The sequence below is a fragment of the Podarcis cretensis genome, assembly GCF_951804945.1.
Source record: "Podarcis cretensis genome assembly, chromosome: 6".
NCBI lineage: Eukaryota > Metazoa > Chordata > Lepidosauria > Squamata > Lacertidae > Podarcis > Podarcis cretensis.
The window spans coordinates 53,131,893-53,155,393 of record NC_137175.1 but is presented as its reverse complement, the minus strand read 5'-3'; the positions used below and the strand labels follow the sequence as shown (position 1 = coordinate 53,155,393).

The following is a 23,501-nucleotide window of genomic DNA, read 5'->3' as shown; positions in this document are numbered from 1 at the left end:
ACCATCTAAAATGCTGAGGGTTGGAGCATGGTTGATTTTATGTTGGATTGAATTTCAGAGCAGTGGTGCCAACTGCAAAAAGGCAATGTTCAGTGTGCTCAACAACGTAATGGTTGTTGTAGGCTGTAACTAAGCAAGGCCTCTGAAGTACATCTTGAAGCTTGAAATAAGAACAGTGAAAGGGACAGGATGGACCACAGTGTATACCATCTTGATGGCTTCTGAGACTTTCAGACAGAAAAGAAGAGATATGGATTGTGTTTATTTATTAATGACCTGGTTGTATGTAAAATTAAGGATTAAATTTGGCGAAATGCGAAGTGTGGGTGACGCTGGGAGATTGGCAGCATTAGAGGGGAGGGATGTATATTATATATTTATACAAAAAAAATCTAGAGGTTTCATTTTCACCCTCCGCACCAGTGAGGCTAAGTCGTTGATTAATGGGGCCAGGTGTCAGACAGCAATGTTCACGGCCATGTTAAGGAGGAATGTGTGTATGTTGTCTGGAAGGAAGCAAGATCTGTATTTCTCAGGCAAAGTGTTACTCAAGAGGTATCAGAAGGAAATGTTTGAAAATTGATGAATGACTATGATAGATAGAAAGAAGAGGATTTACTCTACTCAACTATTTTGAGGACAAGTTATAACAATGTATAAAAGCTATAGCAGAAATTGGTAATTGAACAGGTGATGTGTAAGGAGAAAGGGATGAATGTATTTTGAAAAGATAGCTGGAAAAGTTATTTTATTGGGAGCAGCAAAGGAGGGAGGAAAATAGAGGAGACATCCGGGGGGGGGGGGTCGGAAGTCAACTTTTAATTTTATATTGAATTTGTATTAATTTGGTGACAATTTGTTAAAAATTATGGAATATCAATAAAAATAATTGGCAAAAAGCACTTCTAGCCACCATCGCTGCATGAGCATCCTCAGTTACCACCAAGTCATTGAACTTGGTCCTTCACAGGGAGTGCAATCTGGTCAGACCTTGTGGGGGGTCGGACTATATTTTTTGGGGGGGAAATGAATAAATTCCTATGCCCCACAAATAACCCAGAGATGCATTTTAAATAAAAGCACATTCTACTCATGTAAAAACACCAGGCAGGCCCCACAAATAACCCAGAGATGTATTTTAAATAAAAGGACATATTCTACTCACGTAAAAACACAATGATTCCCGGGCCATCTGCGGGCCAGATTGAGAAGGCAGTTGGGCCGGATCTCGCCCCCGGGCCTGAGTTTGCATACCCATGCTTTAGGACGTCCACTCCCTGGAGGCCCTTCATCACCCTAAAGAGCTCCATTGGGTGACAATGAGCAGATGCAATAGTGATGGCAAAATATGAACTCTGCAGCCATCATTGTCACAGGGTAAGTCCATAAATGGGTTCTTATATTTCAAACAATATGTTAGGAACCAAGGAATAGTTAAGAGCAACATCCACTTCTAGAGATTCTCTTGCCATTAGGCAGAATGAAGCAGCAGCCTCAGTTGAGTGTCACAAAAGGGCAATGAAATTCTTAGTTATTTAAATTTTTTTTATTGCATTTCTACTCTCAGGGAGAAATATTTGGGACTTTCCATCTCGGGTGCCAAAAAAAAAAAACCTTGGCAAGCCTTTAGTAATATGTCACTTGATTTGGGGGTTGGCGTTGGCGTTTGCTATTCTACGTGAGACAGCAAAAGTGTCTCAGACCAGCCCTGATGAACTTTGTAACTGCCTTTACTTTATAGCTGGTTGGGAAAGCACAGAGGTTGTTTGATGTTGTATCAACTGCAGGATCTTAATAGACCAGCTGCAACCAGGATTAAGGAAGCACATGGTGTTTAGGGAGTTCTCACATAAATGCATGTTTTGTAGTTTGGAAGTGTGCCTTTTGTATCCACCACACCTAAAACAAATACAAAGTTTTATTAGAAGTGGCATGGGACAACCTTCAGTACTTTGGTCTTGTGCTAGGAAAATGCATGCCTGCGCTTGTGACCTGTGTTGGCTTTCCTCATACTCTGGCTAGCCTTTATTTGTCTTTCCTTTGAATAATAATAAGCAATACTATATATTGATTGCAACAATACTCGGAAGATGGTTTCTGCACTAGCATTAAGGAGTGCAATGTCCTGCATTTTGTTACCCTGCTCTGTTTATTTATCACATTTACATCCCACCTTTCCTGAAGGAGCTCAAGGTGGCTCACATCATTCTCTTCCTCCCCATTTTATCTTCACAACAACCTGGTGAGGGAGGTTAGGCTAGGAGTGACTAAGTGGTCCAAGGGCACCCACTGAGTATCATGGCTACTTGGGGATTTGAACCCTGGTCTCCCAGGTCCTAGTCCAACACATTAACCACTGCACCACACTAGGACACTGACAACAGGCACACACACCTTCATGCTTTGAGGCAGCCTTTATACTAAAAATGCATGGTTGGGTATAGACAGAAATTAATACAATACCATACAGCACTTAGACTAGTAGAATCCTGATCCTTAGTGAAATCTTCTAGTGTAAGAGGCAGGGGTTCCTAGCCTTTTTGGGCCCAGGGACACATTTTAAAATCTAAAAAAAACTGTTGTGGGCACCACAAAATACTCATTTTGGAGAAGAAAAACTAGTGATGCTCAGAAGCCCACTCCTCAGCTGGCAAAATGTCTGCATACCCAAAAACAAAGAAGGCACAGACAAAAGAGCAAGCAACAGCCTACAAACAACCAAAACAACCCCCTTCTCAATTAAAAATAAAAATAAAATTGGGAGACTCAGGGTGTCATACTGGGGACCCCTGAGATAAAGTGTAACAGCAGCCACAATTCACCAGCATTCTTTGAGGAAGTTGGATGTACAACTAATAATTAATAGGTACTCTTAGGCACTCAACATTTTTTCTTAAATAGACAAATGCATATTCTTCTGCAAAAAAGCATAGCAAGCATAGCTCTGGGTTACAGTTGCACCCCCTCCCTGCCCCAAGCTTGCCTCTGCTTTTAGCAGCTGTGTTTATAAGTAGAATTTAGCAGGCAGAGGGGTTTTTGCCTCTGTCGCTGTATTTCCATGCCAATAAAAGCTGCGTTTGCTACATTTCTGATGGTCCCATAGCTACCAGAAAAACACAGGGGAAAAGCTGGCAAGCAGCAACCCTATCTCTGTGCAAATTAGTCATTCACAGTGCGACTGAAAATTGATAATAAGGCATTTTGCTCCTAGAGGATGTGGCATCTCTGCGAATGTTATCTGACAGAGCTGGATATGGTTTCAGAGGAATGGACTTCCTCTTGTCACAGTTACTGATTCTGATTAAGCAGTGATGCACAACCCAGGATCTTTTTTTTGTAGCATCTTTGCTATAAAGCAGCGCACCACTTTCATTCCTCACAGGTTGCAGACTGCATCTCCTACATAGTCTGCAGTGCAGATCCCTTCTGTAATGTGCTTTCTATTACATAGACCAGATTTCTCAGCTGTGGGCTGGGACGCCTTTGGAAGCAGGTTGCCACATAAACAATATTTTAAAAACTTTTTCCCACACTTAATATATGTTTGGAGAGAATAATTTCACAGGTTGCTTAGGAGCATTCACATGATAACAATAAAAGCAGTAGTGTATCCAGGGAAGGAAATGTCCTGCAAACAAAATGCAAGACAAAGCAATCTGGAATGATAAGAAAGGGGGTTGGTTATTTCTTTGCTCCCTCCTTCCATCCCAGTTTAGCAGCATATCACTTTTAGAGGAATAAAGCCATCTGGTGTGATATAATCCAAGGACTGAAGATCTGTCTGCAGGCATATTAGAGTATAATTAGATGAAGGGATGGAGGGGAGGGCAGGATGCACAGCAAATGAGCAGAGCTTCCTGGAGTGTGGTTTTCAGGATGCCTGCCTTCCTTGGCCTTCCTGTATGTGTGGGGAAGATAAATAAGAAAGGATTGTTGCCCTTGTGAAACATTAACTTTGATCCTTTCCTTCCAGTGCTGCTTTTAAACTCTTCAGGAAGTAATGGGAAACTCAATGAGTTGTCTGCCTTGCTGCCACACTCTGTGATTGCTGCTGGAATAGCCTTCTACCCTTTGCCAAGCCTTCTCCCACCAGACCCACTTCTCCAGAAAACCACAATTTCTCCCTCGTCTTTTACAAACAATTCACCTCCCTACCTACCTCACTGCATCACTTTGGGCAGCTCCTGTCTTTTCCTTTAGCTTTTGCCCTTGTCCTCTATTTTAGGTTTTGCAGCAGTCATTCATTTTTAAGGCACAGAGATTAGAAATTAATCTCTTTGCTGGAATGGGCAAAGGCATTCATTTCTGTGCATGTGAATGGCAACACAAGTGGAATGCACACTGCAAATACAGACAGAGGAAGGGGGTTCGGTGGGTGTGGGCTGCCCTGGGTATCGCCACTGATGGGGGTGACAAAATGCCGGGCGGCACTCACTACGGGGCCTGCAGCGCACCCGAGCCGCACATCTCTCCTGGGAGAGATGGGGTGGCTTGGGTACATGCAGGCTCCGCGCTGCCCAAACTGTCCATCCACTGCCTCCCCTCCAGCTGTAGGACAGCTGAGTGGGAGGAGGCAGGCAGACTCCAGAGGCCCTGCAGTGCACCCTGCCCCTATGAGCGGCTCGCCCTCTCGCCCCGTCCCTATGGGCAAGTTGCCCCGCCCCAGGCGCCCGAGCTAAGAGAGTTTGTGTACTGGTCCAGTAAACGCTTCCGCTGCGCAACCAGCAACAGTTCTCTTTGCAGAGCATTGATTAAGTCCAGTGCAGAGATTCTTGTTGCAGTACAAGCTTCAGAGTCTCAGCAGCAAAGAAATAACGACACAGGGAAGCCTGTCTTTCCAAAGACAGGTTTATTGCAGAAAGATAACAGAAACACCTCCGGAGCTTTCAGACATTTTGCTTCACGCCCCCCAGGCAGAGAAAACAAACACTCTTTATATACTGAGCAACTTAACAACATAACGAGCTTCACTACTTAAAGTGACATGACATTGCTAACTTGCCAGCGTCTTAGGTTTCACACCCTAACACCCCCTCTCGCTGGCAATACAAAGCCAAAATTACTTCAGACCCATTTCTTCACAAAAGTTTTCATGCCGCTGAAACCCAAGCGGTTTTGTAAAACCATCAGCTTGATTTTCATGACTGGGACAGTAATTTAATTTAACAATTCCTGCTTTTACCGTTTGACAAACATTTTGAAAGCGGATATCCAAATGTTTTGTACGACCTTTAAACTGCCCATTTTGTGCTAACTTAAGACACGGTTGATTATCACCCCATACAGTGATTGGAGTGATGGCCTTTTCATACATCTCTTGTGCCAAGCATTTGTAAAATTCTAGATCTCTACATAACTCAGATAAGGCACAGAACTCAGCTTCTGTTGACGACAAAGCAATCAGGTTCTGTTTCTTGGATCTCCACCCAATCAGAGAGTTACCAAATTTTATTACACAGCCAGACACTGATTTTCTATCCTTTAAATTTGCCCAATCACTATCTGCCCAACAAGTAATCTGTGCTTGTCCTTCAGAAGATAATTCAAGGCAAAAATCTTTGGTGTATTGTAAATATCTTAACACTCTTTGAATTCCTTTCCACGCATTTACACTAGGTTTTGAAGCTTCTCTGCTGAGTAAGTTAACAGCGTAAGCAATGTCTGGTCTACTCCATTGCGAAAGATGAAGTAAGCTTCCCAGTGCTGACTGAAAGATTTCAGCACGCTTGAATTCAGCACTATCCTTGAACTCATTGTCTTTTACAAAACCCATTTCCATTGGTGTTCTAACACCTGCACACTCCGTCATGCCAAACTTTTTCAACATTTGCAATATCTTGCCTTTTTGATTCAGTAGAAAACTGCCATTTTTGGTCCTATCTATCTGAACACCAAGATAGACCTTTACATCACCAAGATTCTTAACTTTGAAGTGTTTATTTAACTCTTTGGCTAGTTTTTTTACTTGTTCTTGTGTCTTTGAAGTATAAATCAGGTCATCTACATAAACAAGCAAAGATTCTTGAGCATCTCCTGAACCTCTGAAATATAAGCAATTGTCAGCCTTGCTCCTGCTAAAACCAATGCCTACCAAAACGTCATTCAAACACTCATTCCAATTATGAGCAGATTGCTTGAGTCCATAAATAGATTTATGTAGTTTCCATACCTGATTTGATTTACCAACTTTCAATCCTGGCGGTAGCTCCATATAGAGCTCTTCAGCCAAGTCTGAATGAAGATAAGCTGTAGAGACATCAAATTGATTCACTTTGAACCCTTTCTGAGCAGCAACTGCTAATAGTGCCCGAAGGGTTTCACTCCTTGAAGTGGGTGCATAGACTTCGGAATAATGTAACCCCTCTCTTTGAGTAAAACCTCGAGCTACAAGCCTTGCTTTGTACTCTGGTTTCCCCATCGCTGTTGTCTTTATCCTGTACACCCACCTACAACTTACTGCCTTGGTACCTTCTGGCAGTTTGGTGATGGAAAACACACCCAGTTCTTTCATAGAATTCAACTCTTTTTGCATGGCCTCACGCCACCTACTGGCCTCCTCCTGGGGTAATTGCTCAACCTCCTCAAAACTTTCAGGTTCGCAGTTTGCCAAACCAGCCCAAACACTAATAGCTTGGTACCTTTCAGGAGGTTTACCTTTGTTGGCACGCTTGGAACGCCTTAACAGTTCCTGTGATGTTCCTTCAGTTTCCCCCTCTGACCCAGAATCACTAGTCGTCACCTGTTTGTCACTAGTAGTTGAAGAACTTTCTGATTCTGACTTTACACATCTCTCTTGCTGTACGGGTGAACTTTTAGAGCTAGAAGATTCTGACTTTACAGACTTGGGTGAACTAGGCGATTTCTCACCCTCGTCCTCAGACTCAAATTCCTCAGCCTGTTCTGGGACTAATACCTGCCCTGGGGCCTGAGTTTCATTATTACTGTTCACCACATCAAATAGTATGTCAGGATTTCCATGAATTTTATTCCAACCATCCTGTTCACAAAATTCCGCACTTCTGCTGATTGTGATTTTTGTTTGATTGCCTTCTACATTCACAAATCTCCAACCTTTTGTGTTTGCTTGATAACCACAGAAAAGCATTTCTTTAGATCTAGGATCGCCTTTCCTACGTTGTGCCCTAGGCACCAGCACATAAGCACGACATCCAAAAACTCTTAGATGATCAATTTTTGGTTTTTTCCCAAATAGCATGAAGTAAGGAGTGTTGCCTACTGTGCTATTGTACACTCTGTTAAAAGTATAATTCGCATACAGTGCAGCCTCAGCCCAAAACCGCTGTGGAAGTCCAGAATCAAACAGCAAAGCAGTAATGGCTTCCTGTAATGTTCGAAATTTTCTTTCGGCAACTGCATTCTCCTGTGGTGAATAGGGATTGGTAAGTCTATGAACTATACCTTTCCTTTTTAACCACGTCTCCAGCGTGTGGTTCACATATTCCCCACCACGATCTGATTGTATTTTACGCACCCTGGTGTCAAATTTACATTCGACTTCTTCAATCCAATCCATCAGGATGGAAGCTGCTTGTGATTTTTCTTTCAGAAAGAAAACCCAACTAGCCCTTGAAAAATCATCCACCAAAATTTGCATAAATCTCGCACCTCCAAGCGATTTGACTGGCATAGGGCCACACACGTCTGTGTGCACAAGTTCAAAGGGTTTCTTGCTTACTCTATCAGATCTAGGATAGTTACATGTCTTAACCTTAGCATGTTTACAAGCACAACAATCCAGAAAATTTGGACAGGGTTTAATGTTACACTCCTCAGCTAAATCTGGCATCTTGCTTACATACTTAAAGCATATATGAGCTAACCTTCTGTGTAGTAGATGTGCACAACCTGTATGAGGAGCCTTATTTACACACTTAGCTTGCGCTTCACCTGTTGAACATCTACCTGCTGCTAACTGCTCTTCATCCAAAACAAAAAGCCCATCCTCACAGGGAATTTTAACTAGCTCCTTCCCCTGTTTCGAAATGGTGCACACATCATTTTCAAACTCAACCTTAAAACCACTTTTTACCAGGCATGACACACTCAAAAGTCCATTCTTCATTCCTGAAAGAACAAAAACAGGAAGGTTAGTTTGCAAACAATTAACATAAATTGTGCCTTTAAGGTTCATTTCTCGTTTACTATTGTCTGCTATAGTCACAGTTTTTGCAACTGGCAATGTCTTGCAGTTCATCAAGCTGCCACTAGATGTCGCTGGAACTAAATTGTGACTTGCTCCACTGTCAATAATCCACTTCAAGGTTTGTTGGCTCCTTTTAGGACTCTGTTGTGCTGCCATTGCAGATAGTCCCTTATCAGGACCTGCTCCCCCTCTGGATCGTTGATTCTTGTAGTTCTCACTTCGTCTTCCCCTGTAGCTCCGGAAACTGACCTTGGACTGTTGAAATTCCTGTTGCTTTTCTGGACACTTTGCTATCAAATGAAACCTGCTGCCACATCGAAAACATGACTTGCTGGCCATAGCAGACACTTGTGAGGCTTCCTTACAACTCTGCCTGCTAGTTCCCCCACGCTCTATGGTGGCTCTGAGGTGAATTCGCCTAAGAGCTTCCCAAATTTCAAATGCAGACCTTAAATTTTCCACATGAGGTAATTGGGAATCGTCTATCGATACCATCAACATGCATCTAGCTTTAGTGTCCATTTTATCATGTTCCCTGTTCTGAGCATGTGCAGCAGCCTGTTGCTCTGCTGTGGCATCCGCTGCAACAGCCACAAATGGCTTTCGCCTCTGGACATAGTCAGCCCACACTTCTTTGGCTTCCAACCAGACTTGAGCCCTCTTAGACCACTGCACGTAATTAGCAGAGTTCAACTTTGTAAAGGGAACCTGGAAATTTTCCACAACCATTCTTGGGGTCGGCTGCTACTCCCTCTGTGTGCCCTTGCTTCTCTTTCCCCTTTGGATTTGTTTTACTCACTTTTCAGACGCCTCCAGCCTCCTCTGAAGCCTTTTAAACTTTTTTCCCTCCGTCTCTTCACTAGCAACCTACCACCGCCCTCTGTTTTTATTAACAAAACAAAAAACACAACGGGAGGTCAAGCTAGCCTTTTGCAGCTTATGAAGCTGTAAATCTTCACTTACGCAGCTCTCTCAACTTTCTGCAGCCTCTCAGTTCCTTTAAGAGCTGGATTTACGACCAAGCCGGTCTTCTCTCATCCGAAAGCTGCTTTCACTTTCTCTGCACACAATACAGCTGTAGAAACGTAGAAAAACCCATAACCTAAGAGAGTTTGTGTACTGGTCCAGTAAACGCTTCTGCTGCGCAACCAGCAACAGTTCTCTTTGCAGAGCATTGATTAAGTCCAGTGCAGAGATTCTTGTTGCAGTACAAGCTTCAGAGTCTCAGCAGCAAAGAAATAACGACACAGGGAAGCCTGTCTTTCCAAAGACAGGTTTATTGCAGAAAGATAACAGAAACACCTCCGGAGCTTTCAGACATTTTGCTTCACGCCCCCCAGGCAGAGAAAACAAACACTCTTTATATACTGAGCAACTTAACAACATAACGAGCTTCACTACTTAAAGTGACATGACATTGCTAACTTGCCAGCGTCTTAGGTTTCACACCCTAACAGCTTCCTCCGATGCTGCAGACAGGGAAGATGTGCCAATCTCTGTGCTGGGAAAAGTAATTTTTGGAGCATTCCTTCGAACAGGGATGGGGAACTTGTGGTCCTCCAGATGATGTTGAACTACAATACCCATCATCTCTGACCACTGGCCATGCTTGCTGGAGCTGATAAGAGTTGGAATCCATTAGCATGTGAAGGACCATAGGTTCCCCATCCCGGCCTGCCTTAGAAAATCATTGAGAAGCAGTTCGAACATCTAGAAATGGCATGAAGTAGACTCCATCCTGAGGTAGAGGTTACTGTGTTCCTTGCAGTTTGGGAATATTCAGATGTATAATTCTCCATCCTATCATATGAAACAATGCAGTTTTTACACGATGGTACCACTTGGCTTCCCTGCTTTTATGAAACAGCCCTTAGAATTTAGTTTGAGTCTTCTGGGGAGGCTTTGAAAGCAGGGAAAATGTGTTTAATACTGGTGAGTTAGGTTCCAAGTGGCCTTTCCCAACACTGAGTTCCCAGATGTTGTTGGTCTACAACTCCCATCATCCCTAGCCATCATGTTCAGTGGAGATTGGTGGTGGAAGTTGTAGTCTTGCAAAAAACTGAGGACACATGGTTGGGAAAGGCTGATTTAGGGTCAATTGTATTTCTGATGTTTTTTGGAGCAGCTGAAGTTTATGAGGACAGACTCACATGCAATGCATTTATTACAGCATGATACCAGACATAGATAGCTGAAGCTACATCTATCCAGGAGGGGGTAGCTGAAACAGATAAAACATGCTTCATGCCACAGAAGACACCTCACCCTCCAAAATGAGGGTAGGATCTCACAGCATTCCCAAGCTACAGATGTGATAATTGGCAACACATCTCAAATCCTCTGCTCTGCAGCATCTGGGACATATTTTTCACCATGCTTTATTTGCAGCAGTAAGTTCAATTAAAAACATGTAAGATTAAATACTTGGGATTCTGAAATAGCCGCAGGATTGTGGGCTAAATTTCAGACTCTTAACATGTAGACTCTTAACTACAATCTCAACTAGTACACCAGATTTCAGATCTCCAAAACTTAATACAGTACAGGATACTTCCCTATAAATAAGGAGTGATTTAAATGCCTGTCAGAAGATGTCCCCAGAGAGTTGATAAATGGCTGCTTTGTATCTTGCAAAGGACAAAGGAGACTGTACAGAGAACAGTGCTTGAGTTTGCTTGAGAGTAAGGAATAGCAGTACACACTCTTCATGCGACAAGCTACCAAAATCCTTAAAGTTCTTCCATCACTAGGCAGCTAATATGTTTGAAATAGTGCTAAATATGTTTGAAAACAATTCTACCTATGGATCTTCTCTCCCTTATCTTGTTCTACTACAACAGTGCAATTATTAGTGTGTCTGCAGAACTAAATATTACTAAATATTAACTTTTACTATTGGAAAGGGGGTTGATGGTTGTAAAAGCTGATAGTGTTTTGAACTAACTAGTCTAAAATTATGTATTTATATCTACCTGCACAAAAGAGCACTATTCTCAGATAACTGTACATTATTTAATGCAAGCAGGGGTGCTTTCTCACAGCAGTATTTCTGCTGATGGTACTGTACTAAAACGTAGGAAGCTCATATGTGTTTTTACTTGCTTTAGTTTGTAAAGTGTTTGCTCTTATTTTGATTCTGATCTTTCTTTTCTGTTCCTATCCTTTATTTGCCTTTGTTTAGATTGTACATTTTTAGCAATTATGTGGTTTGCTTCCCAGCTTGTAAAGTAGCATTTACATTGACTGTGCCACAAAAATAATAAATAAGTAACACAAATGTCCGAATCTGCACCATACTTTCTATATGTTACTTGTTTAATTGTAAATAATATGTTGACAGAATATACAAATCTGTGGCTGGATGGGAGAAAATATCATTTCCTCTCTCTTGAAAAAGTAGAACTGTGTATGTGTGTGCATTTTACATCTATGGTATTTGCCACTCATACATTAAAATAAACTGAGTTTCAGAACAGATTAGTAAAGGCTGATGTAGTCCATAAATGGAAGTGGGGACAAGATCATGCTGTGAGCAGCTGCTTTCCTGTATTTTTTAGAGCAGGTATATATTGGCTGTGCACCTCTATCTTTGTTGTTGTTTTCTTCCATTTCATTTAAATATTAACTAACTAGCCATTTTTAAGTAAGTAGAATTGCTACACCATTCTCAAAGGATACAGTACCTGTAAACACTTAAATTGTTCACTCTTTTGAACGCTAGATGTCACCATCCTTCAGTGTTTCATAGCACTGCCCTATACTGTACTGTGTGGTCTAAACCAACCTTGTGCCTCCAGCTGTTTTTGAACTACAACTCCCATCATCCCTGACTGGCAAGACCAGTGGCAAGGGATGATGGGAATTGTAGTCCAAAAACAGCTAGAGGCACAAAGTTGGGAAACACTGGTCTAAACCACTGAGCCTAGGGCTTGCCAATCAGAAGGTCGGCGGTTCGAATCCCCACAACAGGGTGAGCTCCCGTTGCTCACTCCTTGCTCCTGCCAACCTAGCAGTTCGAAAGCACGTCAAAGTGCAGGTAGATAAATAGGTACTGCTCTGGCGGGAAGGTAAATGGTGTTTTTGTGCGCTGCTCTGGTTCACCAGAAGCGGCTTAGTCATGATGGCCACGACCCAGAAGCTGTATGCTAACTCCCTCAGCCAGTAAAGTGAGATGAGCGCCGCAACCGCAGAGTTGTCCGCGACTGGGCCTAACGGTCAGGGGTCCCTTTACTTTTTACATCTCTTTTCAGAAATAAGTCTCACTGAGTTTGGTGGGACTTGCTCCCTGGTTAGTGGATACAGGACTGCAGCCTCAGTGTACTCACCACAAGCCTAATCACAAACTCTGTTGAATTCAGAGGGGCTTACTCCCAAGAAAGTAAGGTTGGGATTGCAGCCAGGGCTATTATTAACTGATCTGCTGATACTAACAGGGATAATTATACTTGAACCAAGAACAAAAACATGTGAACAATCCCAAATGCTGCTAGAGAGCTGCATAAAATTCCTGAGAAATTTGATTTGTAATCTGGATATCATAGGACCTAGCAGAAAAGAGAAATCTGACTTTTATAGAGAAGCCCTGATAGACTATGGCAACAATGCTTTGTACAGAAGGGATCTATGCCTTTTTATAACTACAACACTACATACCCACCCAAGATCACATTTCCCCCCTCTTTAGAATTCACCCACTCTATTGATAAAGGTGGACGGAATGTATCCTTTTAATTCAACACCTCAGTTATGAGTACCAAGAGGAGCATACTAAGAGTGGTTACAATGTATTATGGGATAACTGTTTTGCATTATGCTAGGTGCATAATCAGGTAAGTCTCTGCTGCCATGGGTATCTATTTTGAGTTGGAAACCTGAAGAGAAGTGCAGTTATCATGTTTCAAAGCTGTAATTGATATTTTTCTAACACCAGAGTACAAAGCGCTTTGCAGTTCTTATTCTGTTCATCCTCACTGCTACAGTGAGAAGCAAATTAGGATTGGAGTTAGTGACTTACCTAAGGGTACTCAGTGATCAGGAACTGAATTTATGCAGCCCACTGCTCCAATATTGATTCAAAGTCATAGTGGTATAGTTGGTAAATTGATGCATGAGGTCTTCTTCTTCTTTTGTAGGTGTAGGGTAGTCATATTACATATGTGCATCATGAAGCCCAGCTGTTTTAATAGGATATATAAATAAAAATGATAAGTTTCTTAAATTATCTGCATATACCAGTCATAACTTTTGGTTGTGACAAAAGTAAGAGATGTTCAGACTTAAAATTTGAACCATTGTAATGTATTTTGCATGGGCCAGTACTTGATGACTATTTGGAAGTTGCAGCTGTTTAAAAATGTGACTTTCTAATTACTGTCTATCACTAGCCACTGGGGGTCGTGGTGTGATATGGGAAGTGTAGAAATATATTCATTGGTTGCTAGTTCTTCTGGAAATAATTAGAAATGCTGGTTTCTAAAGTCCTAAGTGATCCAGGATCAGGTTACGTCAAGGAGTGTCTTCTCCTATGCATATTCATCCCTGAATGAATCTCATAAATCCCTGACCTTAGTGCCACGTCCACTAGGTTGTGCACCTTGGAAGTTAGGTTTCTGGCTGGTGAGAACAAAGCCCCCCCCCCAAACTGCAGGCACACAGGCACATAGTTAACACATGTTAGTTTTTAATGTTTGACTTGATTGGATGTTGCTTGATTAGTGTCTTATATACTGGGTATATAAGAGGTCAGTCTGCCTCTCAAGTATATGTCAAACAAGACCTTGACGTCTGCAGTGCATTTTCAATATAATTGCTATCCATGTTAAATAATAATTAAAAAAAACCTGAAGCACAACATTTCAAAACACAAAGCAAGATCTCTTTCATGGACAGGTAAGGGAGCAATAATGTGTCTTAATTCTATCTTTACTTATTTGAAGCAGATGACATTGTTGCTGAAGCAGTGTGATTCACTGGGCAGAGTGGTGTGGATGGATCTCCTCTGTTACAGTGCCATTTCATCTAAAGATTCCCTTCATTATCTTCTTGAACAAGAAACTAAAGTCTTATGCTCATATGAAGATAATTTCCACATTTTAAAGATGAATGAGGATAGCAATGCACATTGCATTTTAATAAGAGCACTACCCACCAGTTACACAGTGCAAATGAGGCAAATTGGCTTCATATTGTAAGTGTAACTTTAATTGCTAGGCTATGGACACACAGAACTGCCATTAATTTATGTATCTTAATATGCTAATACAGTGGTACCTCTGTTTAAGAACAGCCCTGTTTACGAACGATTCGGTTTACGAACGCCACAAAACCAGAAGCAGTGTCCCGGTTTGTGAACTTTACCTCCGTCTAAGAACGTAATCCAAATGGTGGAAGGGCACCGGCGGTGGGAGGCCTCATTAGGGAAAGCACACCTCGGTTTAAGAACGGTTTCAGTTTAATAACAGACTTCCAGAACGGATTAAGTTCGTAAACCGAGGTACCACTGTAGTTGGTTGCCGTCCTTCTGTCTCAGGAGACAATGGAAGAGTGCACCTTCAGGGGTGAAGTCAGATCATTGGAGGGTTACAGTGCTGATGCAGCTGTAGAGACTGATATGAGAGAGACATGTTTTGTTGCAGGTGGGGCAGATGAAGGCATCTGGTTGTGCTGATGCAGCTGTACCATGGTGTTTCTTCTTTCTGTGCTCCTCCCAGTGATCATTCCTTGACTGATCACTGCTGTGGATACACGACTTGTCTCCAGGCACTGTGGGTCATCTGCGGGGAATTACCACACAGCACAGTTAATGTTGCCAGCCTTCTTCTCACATTTACATACATCTTTGTAATGCACTTCCTTGGGGATCCTGCCATTTTCCATTCTGTGGACATGACCAAGCCAGTGTAGATCTTGCAGAGACAGGAGTGCAAACATGCTGGGAATGTGGGCAAGGCAACTATGGCAATACCAAGATGAAGGGTTACCAGGTTTATGTGTTGAGCGCACAGTTTTATGGCAGTGAGACCTGGGCAACTTGCACACACCAGGAGCGATGCCTCAACGCCTTCCACATGTGCTGCGTCAGGAAGATTTTGGGCATCTCATGACACAGTAATACACAAATTAACCATTATTACGCGTGCACGTGTGTGTTTTTATTACTAGAAACGCTGCTGCATATCCAAACGCCCACTCAGCAAATCTTGATCCCACCCCCGTCCAGCGCCCAGGCAGTTCATGACTCTTCACTGTCTCTCAGCACTAATTAAGGTCTGAGCCCGTGTTGACAGCTGTATTATCCCTCCTCCCGGGTAAACAGTTTAGAATTGGCTCCCAGGCTTTGCAGTCTCTGGTAAGCACATTCTCATTGGCCTGGCGCCCTGTTTATCACCCGCCTTCGACTGACGGCCAATAGTTCTGAAGCTCCCCTAGCAACCCGCCTTCGTCTCCTCCTCCTCCCCCCCCCCGTTCGCTCTTCCCCGCCCTTTCGCAGGCTTCGGCCGAAGCTGTTGTTGCGCTTGAGTCAAGCTGGCCTGTCACTCAAGCGCTCTTTCGCTACCCAAAAGGCGACCCACACCTCGACCGTGCTTAAGTCTTCGATATGATTAGCCGCGTGAGCCGCCAATCAGACTCTGGTCCATGCGGATTGGCGGATATAGCAGGGGGAGGAAGGTTAGCTCCGCCCTTCTCCGTCTTGTGGTGGCTTCGAGCCAGACAGGCGACTCAGTTGGTCTGCAGCGGCCGCTGAACTGGTGTGAAAGTGCGCCGTCTCATTTCCTCGGCGCTGCGGAGGACGGTGGGCGGGCGGGTGGGGAAGGGCCCGAGGCCGCTGCGGCCCAGCCTTGCCGTTCCCTCTGGAAGAAGGAGTCTCGGGTCGGCCTGTCTCTGCGCCCCCTCGCCCCGCCCGGACGTTCACGGCGGGGCGTTAGACCTCCTTCCCCGGCTGAAGCGCTGCTGGAGTCTTGGTCGCCTCCCAGGGAGCGGGTGAATATGAGCCGTTTCTGGGTGCGCGGAGCCCACCGCCCCCTGAGGCAGGTAAAGAAGAGCGAGGTCCGGGGCGAGGGCGGGCGCTTCGTGGGGGCGGAGGCGAGAGAGGCTGGTTCGCGCGTGGGATGCGGGGGGGGGGGCTGTGGAGGGGGGGTGACAATGAGCCGGGAAGCGGGGATGGGATTAGCGGACGGGGCCCCCGACAGCAGCGAGTTCTGAGGCGCGGAAGGAGAGTGGAAAACGCCCCCCTTCCCCTTCCCCTTCCCACCCCCTTTGTGGTGATGTTGAGGAACATGACTGTCAGAGTGAGTTCCTGAAGACGGGAGCCTGAGGAGCGAGGCTGGGGGCCTCTTAGGTAGAGAAAGGTTGGGGGGCTGTCCCGAGTTGTGCATTTTGTGGGAGTGTTGTGAAGGAAAAGTGCGAGGGCAGGAACACGAGGGCGAGGAGATTCTTTAGTAGTTTGACAGCACTTTGGAGAACTCCCATTCTCTCTTCTTTCCCTGAAAAAAAAGCCCTAAAAAGTAATGCAAATCCTTTCTTTTGGTCCCCAATGGGAGGAACTGGTCAAAGATGGAGGAGTGTTTAGCCACCTGGCTGAGGGTGTGAGGTAAAGATGATGAAGGGGATGGGGGGAGATGACTTCCTTGCCTTTTTCTTTTTCTCTCTGCCAGCCTCCACCATGCCGTTTAATGCCCAGAACTTTTCAAGTAATGAATCTCATCATCTTACTGATTTTGGTTCAGAAGGTTTGTCTTTGCTGGGATGCTTTGAAAGATGCAATTGGAAATATCCAGCGTTGCTTAATCCCAGAGCTCTGCTGCTGTTGCTTCTGGGTAGTTGTTTCCATGAAAAGGGCTGCTCTTACTTGAATGGGAAAGTTAAATGCTCACTGTGATGGTTTAATTATTGTTTTGTCTTTGCTTATGTTGCACATGGGTTTGCTTTTAATGGAAGGTATAATAAACTGTCGTATGTAGAGTAGGACTATATACTTTTTGTCACTTATTTAGGTTGTTGATTAATTGCCTCTGAAGTTGACACACTTTTTCTTTGACATTGTTCCTATAGTTTTTGTAAAGTTTGTTGTTGAAGTTTTCTATTTGTTAGAAAGCTACATAGAATTTAGTATCTGCAATTCTGAATAAAACATTTTTTTGAATTGCACTTGAATTCCAGCCCTACCTTGCTTTGTAGATCTACAAAGTAAATAAGACTTTTGCAATTTAAAACCTGAGATAAGGCATTCAAAAGCCTTTTACATTAGTGTATGCATCATAAATACTTTCATTGTTTATTCTTGGTGTGAAAGAGTGAAAATGGTGAAGTGTGTGTCACATGTCTCACCATTTCAATAACATTTTTTCTGACATTTCTCTTGAGTTTAAAGAAATGCATATTAAAGAATAATGGCTATATTAAATATATATATATATATATTCTACAATATTTAGTGTAAGATGTATTACTTTTCTGAGCGTGTATACTGTTCATCTAAGCATTCTTTTATAATAGTGGTTTGCTTCACTTCCATTTAGAGGCAAACTACTACATGAAAAGGGGATAGAGCAACTCCCTTATGATGAAAGATGACACTATTTGGGACTTTTTTAGTTTAGAAAAAGGCAAGTAAATGATGGCATGATAGTGATGTAAAATAAGTATGATGTGGAGAAAATGAATAGAATAGTTATAGGGAATATGATAGCAGACGGGTGTTCTAAAGGACAATATTGGTTGCAAAAGTGTAGATACTGTATAAATATTTTTCCTAATCTAAGAATCTGTACAGTACTCTGGTTTTCTATGGAAACCTGGCTATTTGAGTTTGTTTCCTAATATATATGATAGGTTGTGGCAAGAGTAAAATAAAAAAATCCCACCAAGGAAACATTTGCAATAACAATAGAATAGGAAGGGGACAATGGGCCATTCTCTGTTGGCATTTTGGTTTCTGTCTGGAATTACTACTTGCATATGCGCACAGGAACTTTGCATTTTATATACTGTTTTGCAAATTGATGCTTTAGAAAAGAAACAGCTTTGTGTAGAGGATTGATAATGTAAATCAGCAGTCGACTGTTCTCAGGCATCTATGTTCTACTGAAATGTTTTTAATTTACAAAGTGAGACTATATACTTGGGACCTCTTCACAGTTAAAGCATAACTAATGTGTATTAAACAATCCTGACTATGCACTCGTATTTAAGAGTATAAGGCCTGGACCCTGGATCTGATTCAGTACATCTAGTCTAACACAGTCATAGGACATAATGGTAACAGCCATATTCTCTTATCTGTCACCAGTTTCTTGTAAATGGTGAGATATGTGGTCTCTAACTGTATCTTGTGACTGGTCACTTGTAAGCCTTGCTTGTGTAACTTAGGGCATTTCCTGGTGATTTAAAAAAAGGAAAACAGTTTTGATGTTATATTCCAGTCCCAGTCCAGCACCAGCAATGCAATTTCATGTCTCATAGGATACATAAGGGAAGCTGTGCTCTGGCGGGATTGCCTGTTCACTGCTTTTGCCTTTAAAAAAGAGTGCATACTAGATAGGGGAAATTATACATAATACAAAAAATATGTAGGGAGGTAGCTTGCTTGTGTTTCCAAGTTTGTAATATTAAACAAGTTAAATGATCACTGCAGTAAGTATTGTTCCAGGCATAGGCAAACTTGGCCCTCCAGATGTTTTGGGACTACAACTCCCATCATCCCTGACCACTGGCCCTGTTAGCTAGGGGTGATGGGAGTTGTAGTCCCAAAACTTCTGGAGGGCTGGGTTTGCCTATGCCTGGTTCAGCCACTTAATCAGTCTAATTTTTTAAAAATGGTACGGTGTATGTAGAGCATTTCCATCATGAGAGTTGTTGTGGGCACTAACCCTTAGGTGGACTGCTGGAGTAATAAAGTTACGGATCTCTCCTGTGTGAATATGACTTTCCTGCAGTTGAAGTGCTAGCTGTGGGAAAGATATCTTGCAACAACTATTTGTCAGTGAAAGGATAAGTCTGGAAAGGCTCTTGCGGACTTGCATCTTGATAGCAGAACACATGCTGACGTAAATGCATATAGATTGCACCTTTCCTCTATAAATTATGACCTAGATAAGATTGCTCACCAATGATCAAACAAGTTGCCTGTTCACTTTTATTATTATTATTATTATTATTATTTCAAATGACTGAAGTGTAGAACTCTTATTAATAATGTCTTTAGCTGTAGCACATGGATGGAATGCAATGTTGTGCAAGTGGACTTTGGCTTGCGCAATGTCCTCTTCTTTCCCAACCCTCCAGAGCAGCTTTGGAGGTGCAGGGGAGAGAGATGGTGGTGAAGTAAATGCATATAGATTGCACCTTTCCTCTATAAATCATGACCTAGATAAGATTGCTCACCAATAATCAAACAAGTTGCCTGTTCACTTTTTTATTATTATTCTTTTTTTCAAATGACTGAAGTGTCATTGTTGTGTGAGCAGAAGTCTGCTTTGCTTATTCACAGACAACATTGGATACAACCCTGTGTTTAAATTGCTATGTTTGCACTTCTGTAAGTGTTCTGTAGGTGCCCAAGTCTGCATTGTTGTAAGCCATAATTCAAGAGAACAAAAATATTTTGAATAAGCTATGTCCACTGACTTTGTCATGCTTCCATTGTGGCTTTTGTTAGGTTCTGATATCCTGTAAATTGAAAAATAAAAGCTGACAATGACTGTTCCTTGTGTGGATGAATAACAAAGCACTATCTGTCCAGTTTCCTTACCCACAGGGCTAGGCTTCTGCTCATACTTTCATTTTTCCAGAAAGTCTGTCTTTCCTCTGGTTCTGCAATGAATCCTTTTGTTGCCTTAGATTTGCTTATGCTGGTAATACTCCTACAGACATGGATTCCTTTTAAAATTGACAGAGCTATTCTAACCCTGGCTGAGCAGCAGCAGGGTGTGATTGAGGAATGGAACCACTGTTGCATCCGTAGCCCTGCTGCCCCTGCTGTCTGCAGTGGAAGGTGGGGACCAGGTAAAACCTGCTCTGGTGTGGCTGTCAGGCCTAGATTGGGAACTAGAAAATTCTGGACATGTTCAATCTCTCCCTGTCTGGAATACCCAGTATGGGGTTTTCTACAGGTTACAGCTGGTGGAAATCCATGGGGTATTATATCTGCTGGCCTGCACTTTGGGCAGGCAGAATGGGAATTACCTGAAGCATCTTGTGTAGGTCAGGATAATGAGATAGATGGGCCACTGAGCTGTTCAGTAGTTTACCGTGTTAGCTATTGCCCTCCAAGTGTTTGGGGTTACACCTCCCATTAGCTCCAGACAAAACAAAGGCAGATTATTGCAGGGGTCTGAAAATAAAAAGTTGGCTTACTTTGTCCTTTGATCACAATCAAATATTTTTTGAAGTCTAGAATGCTCTTTTGTAAATGTCAGCTCTTTTCATGAATCTTGGTAGGAAAGTTACACACAAATACACCTCCCATTTATGAACTGGCATTCCCAAGTATTTCTGTGCTCTACAACTGTTTCTGGAGAACTTCTGCTCTCTCTCTTCTGGAGTAAACCACATGGCTAGCTTCTATTAGTATATGCTGTAACTGTAGGCAGGAACTGTAGGCTGTATCTGAACAGGAACACAAGATTGAAGAGGGGGGGGGGGAAACACACACCTGGTTTTATTTGTTTTATCCTGGTACATTATCTTCCTTCAAGGGTGCTCAGGGTGGCTTATGTGGACTAGCAGAGTGGGAGATTGTAATTGTAACTGACTGTAAGTCATCTACTGAGTTTCACATTTGGGTAATTACAACTTTACAGTATATCCAATATGCTGGCAGGTTTGTCATTCAAAAATATTATTTTTTAAAATTATTGGAAATTGATATGCAGTCACGTAATTGAAATAAAATAAAATTTAGCGAGGAGCTTTCTGAAAACATGTTCACTTTAAAATCTGTCAAATTGAAGGGAAAAAATATTTTAAAATAATTACAGCCTCTGAGTTATCAGGGCATGTACAGGAATGCTAAAAGGATTTACATGCCCCTATTGTCTTGCACTGAGTAGTGCATGACTGCCTCCACTAAAATACAGTGGAAGGTAGTGATTGCAGAGGCAGGAGGGTGATCAGGATGCTGGTGCACAGCTGTTGATTGGACAACTGATGCCCTTTGACTTTTATGCTGTCCTGTTTTCTTAAGTTGTAGGAAGAGAAGAGTGGTTGCATATAAGGAGAGTTAGGCAGGTGGTAACAGAAAAATGGGTTGAAAGAAAGCAGAAGGAAATAAGTGTTCAGGAGTAAATTAAAAGGGAAATTGATTTGAGGAATTTAATGTTTGTAGCATAGACCTCACATTTGCCTTGTACAGTACTTTGTTCATAGCCTTGGGCAATTCACTTGTGTCAAACACATTCGCTTGTCTTACGTAAAATGTTGCAAGAGCAAAATTGGGGTTCAGGCCCCACCACTGCTTTGTATTCCATCTAGTTCAGCATCCTGTTTCCAGCAGTGACCAGTAAAACGTCTCTGGGAATTCAAGTAGGTCATGAGAGTACTGTATCACAGTTAGCCCTGTTCTTCTGTAGCATTTGGTATATACTGCCTCTGAACACGAAAGATACATTTAGGTGTCATGGGTGCAGGGCCTGAGCAAGTATGAAAACTTTTGGGTAGGTAGAAGTGAATAAGGGGACAGTGCATGTAGTTTGGGGAGAAACATGTAATGCTCTCACTTTTTGGAAGACACAAGCTGCAATTCATGGTATACACACTAATCCATCTTCCACCTTCCTCAGTTGCATTAGAGAGATGTGAAATCCAGTTTTTTGGGGGGCATCTTCTTGGGGAGGCAAGCTAGGTCCAGATTAGAGAATTAGAATGGGCAATTGTAACTGTGTTCTTTAATTTGGTTATAGTAGTTGAAAGTTCCCTACATGTTAACTGGCACAAGCACTGAAGGAATGAATTCTGTGTGAGGTTTTTTGTTTGTTTGTTTTTGCACCACAACTACGTTCCAAGATTAAAAATACCAGTCTGTCTGGTGTGAAGTATAAATTTGAGACTCCCTGGCTCCATTCAGAAAGTTGATGCCTGGTCACTTTATTGGGTTTAGACTTTGCTTTGCTAATGTGAGACGTCCTTTTATAATGTGAATTAATTTCCACCAAACTAGTACACTATGTAGTGACAGGCTCTGCCTGAACCAGAATAGTACAGGGTAAAGAAGGTCACCTCTTGGGACTGATTCCATCTGTGGGAAGTGAGAAATATGATAGCGCTAGCTAAAACTAGGAGTTTTCTTTTTGGAGAAGCAGTTAATCACTGACAGAGGCTATGCATTTAAAATACTTCACAAAAGGTAAGATGTAGAAGATACTGATACTGCATCTTCAAAGCATTGTAAAAAGTGATAATTTGTGGGTGAAAAATTTCCCTTGCCTAATAACCCTTCACCCCAGAAAGAAATAAGATCGTCGCATTTTTATCAATCATAAGCAGGATTTTAAGAACTGTGTGGGGATGGATTACAACAGAAGACAAGACTGGTGAACGGTGAGGAAGAGGAAAATTTTTATGACGCAGTTAAAAAATGGCGTCTCGCCAAGACAGGCTTGCCGGAGAAAGAAGGACAGGGGGGAGGAGAATCAGGATCGTTTGAAAGAGAAGGAGTGTTGGAATGTAAGTTTGACCTGACAGAGCCCCCTGATTTGTTTGATATATCTGGCTAGCCAGAGGAAAAATAAAGGACAGACCAAAGGTTAACTTTGTTTATGGAAGAGACGAACAGAGGCTGTCCCTGAGAGAGATAGTTTTTGAAGAATACAAAACCCACACAGAGACGCCAGTTTCCAGTCTGCTTGTGAGAACCATCAGAGATTGCAAAGAAAGGAATATATGATAACAAGATGAGAAAGAAAGTAATAAAGGACTATCCGGATCGAACTGGATAGAACTGTCTAATTTAAAGCAGTAAAATATGTGATGCCTGGAGCTTTCCGGAATTTTGGACTCGTGCCGAGCTTGATGTATGGGTACCCTTAACAAAATTTAAAATTTGGCTGTATAATCTGGAACTAATGTGATTTGAATAATGTGATGTGATTGGCCTGTTAATAAAAATTATTTAAAAAAAAAGAAAAGAAAAATTTTCCTTGCCTTACAGAGAAAGGTGGAAGCAAGATAAACTACCTATAAATGACATACCAAGGCAATCCAATAGATTAATACAGTGGGCACTAACTTTTTTAGACCAGCATTCACATCTTAAATTTTGAGAAAGTCTTGTGGTCATCAATCACAAGATTTAACAATATTTATGTTGATTGATTGTTGTGATACCTCTGGCTACCATAAG

The 23,501-nt window shown here is 42.3% G+C and overlaps 1 protein-coding gene across 1 annotated transcript in view; it reads left to right on the top strand.

The window, feature by feature from the left end:
• Positions 1 to 15,922: 15,922 nt before the first annotated feature.
• Positions 15,923 to 23,501, top strand: part of TESK2 (testis associated actin remodelling kinase 2) — a 64,295-nt gene continuing 56,716 nt past the window's right edge. The window contains exon 1 of the mRNA XM_079980316.1: positions 15,923 to 16,195. The gene's annotated coding sequence lies outside the window, so the exon portion shown is untranslated. The remainder of the gene's footprint in view (positions 16,196 to 23,501) is intronic.